Source organism: Peromyscus maniculatus, chromosome 9 (assembly GCF_049852395.1).
Source record: "Peromyscus maniculatus bairdii isolate BWxNUB_F1_BW_parent chromosome 9, HU_Pman_BW_mat_3.1, whole genome shotgun sequence".
NCBI lineage: Eukaryota > Metazoa > Chordata > Mammalia > Rodentia > Cricetidae > Peromyscus > Peromyscus maniculatus.
In genome coordinates, this window is record NC_134860.1 from 77,330,390 (window position 1) to 77,338,199 (window position 7,810).

The window sequence follows — 7,810 nt, forward strand, 5'->3', positions numbered from 1 at the left end:
TAAAGGAAAACATTTAATTGGGGTGCCTTACAGTTTCCGAGGTTTAGTCCATTATCATCATGGTGGGACATGGAAGCATGCAGGCAGACATGGTGCTGGAGAAGGAGCTGAGAGTTCTACATCTTGATCCACAGGCAACAGAAAGTGAACTGTCTACCACACTGAAGGTAGCTTGAGCAAAGGAGACCTCAAAGCCGGCCCCCACAGTGACACACTTCCTCCAACAAGGTCACACCTACTCCAACAAGGCCACACTTCCTAATAGTGCCACTCCCTCTGGGGCCATTTTCTTTCAAATCACCATAGTATTACAGGTGTAAATCACTTTATCCAGCTTGTATTTTCACTCTCTTCATAGTGTTTTGGGCATTTGTTTGTTTGTTTTTCCAAGATGTAGTTCTAGCCATCCTGGAACTTGCTATGTAGACCAGGTTGACCTTAAACGCACAGAGATCCACCTGACTCTGCCTCCTAAGTCCTTGGATTAAAGGTATGTATTACCACACCTGGCCTGTTTTTACTTTAAAAAGGCTGGGGACAGAGTCTCCATAATCTACCTCAGCTGTCCTTGAACTTTCTCTAGAGCCCCAGCGGGCCTTGAACTTATGATCCTCTTGCCTCAGTCTGTTAATTAGCTGTGATCCACCAGGCCACACTCAACTGGTCCACTTCCAGCAAACATTATGAAGCTCACAGCTCTAACTGGAATATGGACATTTGTTGTTATTTTTAATAAACACCTTCCAGATTTCTAAAAGTCTTTGTTTGATTTCCAAGGTTAGAAAAGCAATGAATCTGACCGTTTTCTGCTTATGCTCTTGCTAGGTTAAGAACATGCCTTAGACCCACTCTACAGGAGGGAACCCATGCCTGTTATTAGAAACCTAACCAGCTACCCAGGGCTGGTGAAGTCATGGAGCTCAGAAGAGGATCTATAACCACCACTTTACTAAAGCAGCCAGCATAATGCCTAACTACATTCTAAGTACTTGTTCTTATAACCGCAGATAAGTGCAGGCCTCACCCCTCATCAAGGAAACTTCTCTTTGCAACAGACAGAAACCATTACAGAAAACCACAACCAATCCAAATGCATCGTTGTGGAGCCCAGTCCCATCAGATACATCTCCAGCTCCTGCGACCAGGGCTCAGGGACCGTTGGAGAAGATGGGGCAGAAAGACCGTAAGGGCCAGAGGATCAGGGACTTGGTGGTGACATTGTATCCCCTAGGAATGTCAAAAAACCATGAAGTCTCATCAGCACGACTGCCTAAACATGAGCCAAACAAGGACACCAGCAACAGACATGCTAAAGTGGAATGGGGTGGGAGTGTTGAGGGGCAAAGACCATGAGACCACAACCCTCCCCACAGAACAATAGGAACTAAAGAATGCTTCAATCTGGAGAAATAGTATTCCTGGGGAAGGAGCATGCAGATTGGTTATTCGTACCAAATGGTCAACCCTGAAAACATACATGCAAGTAACATAGACTAAACAGGTTACATTTATGCGTTTAGGAATAAATATGTGTGTATATGTAGATGAGAAAAGGAGGTCATGAATTTAAAGGAGAACAAGGGTCTATGGGAGAGTTTAGGAAGAGGAAAGGGAAGTGGGAAATGATGTAATTATAACATAAAAAATGAAATAATTAAAAATACAAAACATGCTTTGGAAGGCCAAGGTTGGCCTAAGACAGACGGGATGTCAGTAAATCGGACCTAAGATGGCGGCAAAGGTGAGAATCGGGCCGGGGATCTAGGTGTGTTCTGAAAGTGGGGCCCGTTGGCTAATGGAGTCGGTGTGCTGCGTGTAAGAGAATCAACGATGGAAGGTGACGCCAGGACTCTGGCTGCTCGGAGTTGCTGCCGTTTAGCCGAGAGGGGAGAGCCGATCAGGAAGAGTAGGAAGGGAGGTTCGAGCCCGTATCTCCGGCCTCCAAGACCCGCTCCTCCACCACACAGCACGGGCCGTGGCCTGGCTCCCGCCACAGAGGTTTCCTCAGTCGTCTCTAAATAGCCACAGGTTTTCCCCTTTGCTCTCTGTGGTTGGGGGTGAGAAGCCTCCTGGCCATGTCCAGATAAAAGTCTCTGCAGCCACACTGGAAAACTGGGAACTGCAGGAATGTCACAAGCCTCAGTGGTGACCAGAGGCCACACCCTGAGCAGACCCCAAGTTACCACCCAACAGGCTCTGTTGAACGGGGCTGGTGGGCACAATCGGGGGGGGGGCACCAGAGAAGGGACAGCAGACCTTGTCAAGGTCATTGGAATCATGTTAGAACACACGGGGTGCTTCTGTTCAGGTCACACATCAGGCCAATGAACCAGAACATGTGGCCAAGACAGACAGGTCTGGAGGACTTTTTGGTTTTCCTCCATTTTATTCCTTGTGGAGTTGCCATCTATGGATTTTTTTTTGAGCATTTAAGTGAGTTGATAACAAGGACTGCAAAGTTAAAAGTTCCCACAGAGGACCAGAGTTCAGCTCCCGGCACCCATGTTGGGCAGCTCACAACTGATTACGACTCCACCTCCAGGAGATCCAATACTTTCTTCTGGCTTCCTTGGGTACTAACGCTCGTGTCCACATAACCACACACATAACTAAAAATAAATCCTTAAACAAACAAACGTTTAAGAAAATAATCCATCAGCTGTGTTCACGGCGGCTCTGTTTAAATGGCTCACGTGTTATCTTGCCAGTGTCTCATCAGTTACATATCTAAAGCTGACACCCCATCTCAGTAGGCATCCCATTTTTATTTGAGCCACTTGCTTTAATTTATATTACATATTTGGTTCCCATAAGCTGCTGACATCATGAGTTACTTAAGTGAAAAATATCCAAAGCAAGGATATCGTTGTTTTTGTGTATATGGGGGTTTTTGTTCCAGTGCTTGGGATTGAACTGCCAACCTCACACATGCCACACAAGTGTTCAACCACTGAGCTATAGTCCCGCCCCATACATGGTTCTTCTACATTTCTCTAGTGGTTTCTAAGGCATCCGAGTCATCACCCACGGTGGAAAACTACTACTTTGGATCAACACATACTTCTTGGTATTTGTTTCCCTCCTGAGGTTTGACCATTCCAGCTTCACTTATCAAAGGGTTGGGCACCTCGGGAGAGCTCAGACATCTCTCTCCCTGCCAATGAAGCAGACAGGGCTGCAAGGCATTCTGCGCAGAACTGAAATCAAATCAAAGTCTCCTAGGAAACATTGCTAGTCCACCCAGCCTTGCTTCCTGCCTCTCCATCTCCAGCTTTAACAACGAAACATGTATTTCAAAGACTTTAAAAGACAAAACAATCTGGCCAAGCTCTGGGTCTCTCCGGTGTGCAGAATGTAGTAAAGAGGTGAGTGTACAGGCTGAACCAAGTGTTCAGGTGACTGAATGGTCCTTTCCTGGTGTGGTGGGGTGGTGGCCAGGAACCAGAGGGGACAGAATAACAGGTCTTCCGAGGCAAATTGTACAGGCAGACGGTTCAGTTTCTATGCCTGTGATGCAGCATCCTGGGCTCCCAGTTAACGCCCGCAGGGTAGTCAGGACATGTCCAGAAGACATAACCATCCACTTCAGGAGCTACCTCCAGACCTGCTGTGGCTGCGACCTCTTCCTCCATCACTCCACTCCCCAGGCACTTGGTGGGTAGAATCCAAATACCTTGATTCAATTAAGATATGAGAAATGTTTGCTCCTTGCAGAACTGTGGGCCTGGGTCAAGCCATGATGTCACTATGACATTTGCGTGCCCATGAGGCATCTGTGTAACCTCATTTCCTCATGGATTTATGAAGGATATGAGGAGATGCGGACACATGTGGATGCCCTATTTTATCCGCCCTTTTGTGGTCCCCTCATCTGCCCTTTGGACCATCATTTGATGGAAATGAGACATCTCTTATTTCCACCCAGCAGAGACCTCCTTCCTGCAGGGCCAGAAGGATGAGTAAAAGGACCAGCTGGTCCAAAGTCCCTGATCAGGTAGAGACAAGTCTAGCTTCAGCATCCAGCTGGGTGAGGGACTGTAAAGTGCTGTGCACATCGGAAGGAGGGTCCAGGACTGGTTCCAGGTGATTAGGAGGATGGCCCAGGACTGGTCTCAGAGAGAGAGAGAGAGAGATCTCTGATACCTCCTCATTGTTGATGATGAGGTCGCAGGGGCCTCCAAGGATACAGGATGATTTCTCCTTTCCTGTCTACATCAGCAACCACATGGGAAAGGAACAAAAGTTGCAGTTTGGGGGTCTGACACATCTTTAAGTGATGGCAGTGTTTCCCTCCTCTTTCTGTATAGAGAGGACCTTTGGGGAGCCCTGGTTGATGAACAAAAAGCGGAGGATGCTGTGGGATGTTCTGTATGGCAAATGTGTTGCTCTGATTGGTCAATAAATAAAACACTGATTGGCCCGTGGCTAGGCAGGAAGTATAAGCGGGACTAACAGAGAGGAGAAAAGAAAGAACAGGAAGGTAGAAGGAGTCACTGCCTGCCAGCCACCAGGACAAGCAGAATGTGAAGATGCCAGTAAGCCACGAGCCACGTGGCAAGGTATAGATTTATGGAAATGGATTAATTTAAGCTATAAGAACAGTTAGCAAGAAGCCTGCCATGGCCATACAGTTTGTAACCAATATAAGTCTCTGTGTTTACTTGGTTGGGTCTGAGGGGCTGTGGGACTGGCAGGTGAGAGAGATTTGTCCTGACTGTGGGCAAGGCAGGAAAACTCTAGCTACAGGAGGAGGGTTTTTGTTTGTTTGTTTGTTTTTGTTTTTTTAATTGTAGGGGCCTTTCCATTAGCTAGAAGCAACAGAAGATTTCCCCAGAACAGTGCTGCCAAACAAACTACCTCAAACTTAATGTCAGAAGCCAACAAATGTCTGTTGCTCCCACGGTTCTGTGAGTTGCTGAAACTCACTTGGGTGGCTCTTGGGGTTTTCTCATAGGACTGCAGACAAGATCCCCCAACAGGAGTCTCCAGGAATCTCTCTCTCTCCTAGGGCCCAAGGACCGCTGGCCTGCATCTGACACAACCCTAAGACCTCTGTTGCCCAATCAGCTTTTCCACATGGTTTCTGAAGGTGAACAGGCTGAGGGTGAACAGGACTTCTTGTGGATCCTCAGGTTTCTTTCCAAGACTTTGCAGGGAGCTGGCCTGGTCTGGTTTCCTCTGCTACTCCCCTGTTGCCTCTACATCAAGGGGAGAGGATTAAGCTCCACCTCTTCGTGACAGTAGCAGTGTGGAGCTCCTCTGTATTCTGATGCAGAGACTTAATGTCTTCACAGGAGGAAGGAGTTGCCGCCAAACCTGCCAAACCTCGTAGATGTGACAGACACCAGAAGTCCCTGGCTTGATGCTTGAAGCCAGAGACTGTGAGAGATTTGTCAAGGCTGAGCCCATATTCAGGCCCGGAGGCTGTGTGAGGACCATGCTGAGCTGAAGATGAGGTGGTGAGCCCTAAACCCAAAGGAGGATCATGTCCCCAGGGTGAGAGAAGTGAGTAGTGGGCTAGACAGTCGCTCTGAGGGCCGGCAGCCTGGCTGACCCGGCTGAGCAGGTAGAGGGGACCTGGCATGCTTGTTTGCTTTTCAAGTACCATGATTTCATGTTGATTTGATGTCTCTCTGAGCCCTGTGTCCTGTGCACTCACAAATGTTTGTGTGGCACATCAAACAGGCTAACTGGAGTGCATGAGGAACTCCTCAGGGTCACCCCACAGCTTCCGACAGCTCTCAGGGATGCCTTGCACCTCATCTTCACCTGCCAGCACATCCTAACAAACGCATCTCCCCTGTTGTTCCAACTTCACATACCTGCCACCTCCCAGCCCAGCCTCAGGTGGGAGCTCCAACCTTCCAAGTAAGCAGGAGGACACTAAAACCTCCCCTTCTGCCAGGCAGTGGCTTTAACCTCAGCACTCAGGAGGCAGAGACAGGCGCGGAGCTCTGTGAGTTTGAGGCCAGCCTGATCTACAGAGAGAGTTCCAGTACAGCCAATGCTGTGACACAGAAAAATCCTGTCTCAGAAAACAAAAAACAAAAAAACCTTCACCTTGTAAACCAGGCCTGTGCTCAGTCTCCCTCCAAAAGAGAGCAAAGATCCCCTTCACTCAGTGTAGTGGCTCCCAGCGGCTTGGCTTTTGAAAGCCAAGCATGATTTCCAAATGTTCACAGAGATTGACAAACACCTACAGAGTGTCATCCAGGGATCTATCTCAACACACCTGATTCTGTCATCTCCCCTCTTTCTACTCACACCCACACTCTAGAACATTCTTTAGCTAATTGTGGCGATATATTGTGTACCTTAATAAACTTGCCTGAGGATCCGATGACAGAGCCAGCCACTAGATTAGACACAGAACCAGGCAGTGGTGCCACATACCCTTACTCCCAGCACTTGAGATCTCATGCCTTTGCTTGGGAATCACACAGGCCTTTAATCCCAGGAAGTAATATGGCTGGGCAGAGGAAGGTACATAAGGCATGAGGAAACAGGAACTCACTCTCTTTAGGCTGAGGGTTTGGTAGAGGTAAGAACTAGTAGCTGGCTGTTCTGCTTCTCTGATCTCTCAGCTTTCACCTCTGACTCTGGGTTTGTTTTATTATTATTATTATTATTATTATTATTATTATTATTATTATTAAAAGACCATCTAAGTTGGGAACAGGAACCAATCCCAGGCATCGTTTCCTTTCTTCCACAAGTATTTTCAGGTTTGACTTTAGTCGATGGTGATACTATCGTTCATAGACTGAAATCTAACCCCAGAGCCCTCCCAAAGCAAAGCCACTCGGTGGAATGTGGCAGAGAGGAGAGAGATCACCAGGCTGGCCCAGAGGTGTGAGTTCCCACCAACAGGAAGGGGCCGGAAGCCAGAGATGAGAGAATCATAAACAGACACAGGGAAGAAGATTCCCAAAGGTGACAGCTTGGGAGCAGCCAACATCTCCTCTGACCAGTCCCCTCCCGCCATCTTCTCCCACCAGAGCAACAATTCATGGCCCAGGTGTCCCTGAAGGTAAGAGGAGCCTCGCCATTCAGCCATTCATTTCAACCCCCAGACGGCACTGATGTCAGCAAACAGCGAACCACAAGCCAGACCCTGACAGGACAGGAAGGTGCGGCTAGTGAGCAGCCAGCACCCTTCCCCATCCTGAAAGAGGCGGGGGGCGCGGGGAGGGGGGGCCGGGACCCACCACTACCACATTCTCGGCTGGAAGTCCCAGGCTGGAGCTCTGTGTTCTTCTAACAAGGGGAGTCCCCTTTAGACACTGCTTCTCACGCTGGGACAGTGGTTCTCAACCTTCCTAATGCTGCAACTCTTTAAGACAGTTCCTCGTGTTGTGGTGACCCCCCCCCCAAAACATAGTTATTTTCATTGTGACTTCAGAACTGTAATTTTGCCAGTTATGAATCCTAATATAAATATCTGTGTTTTCTGATGATTTTAGGTGACTCCTGTATAAGGGTCATTTGACCTCAAAGGGGGTGCGACCCACAGGTTGAGAACCACTGCTCCAGTGTCTGTATGTCGTCGCAGAAAGCAAGTTAAATTGTTCTGGTGACTTGAGATCTATGCAGAGACTAACACAGCCCTGTTAACCTAAGGCCTGGCTCCACAGTGATGTTATCTCACAGGGCTCAAGGTGAAACCTGATCCCTGGGCTAGGAGGACGGACAGCCCTCAGGGAGATTCAGGAAGTCACTTTCCACCCAGGAAGTATATTTTGTGTGTGTGTGTGTGTGTGTGTGTGTGTGTGCCTGTATCTCCCGTCTTTTCTCTGTGTCTTCTGCATTC

At 48.3% G+C, this 7,810-nt stretch overlaps 1 long non-coding RNA gene across 1 annotated transcript; it reads left to right on the plus strand.

Moving 5' to 3' along the window:
- The first annotated feature begins 385 nt into the window (after nucleotides 1-385).
- Nucleotides 386-7,172, plus strand: LOC143267442 (uncharacterized). Its single transcript, XR_013042557.1, has 3 exons — nucleotides 386-4,559; nucleotides 4,794-5,868; nucleotides 6,717-7,172. It is a non-coding gene; the product is annotated as an uncharacterized LOC143267442 (long non-coding RNA).
- The last annotated feature ends 638 nt before the right edge of the window (nucleotides 7,173-7,810 follow it).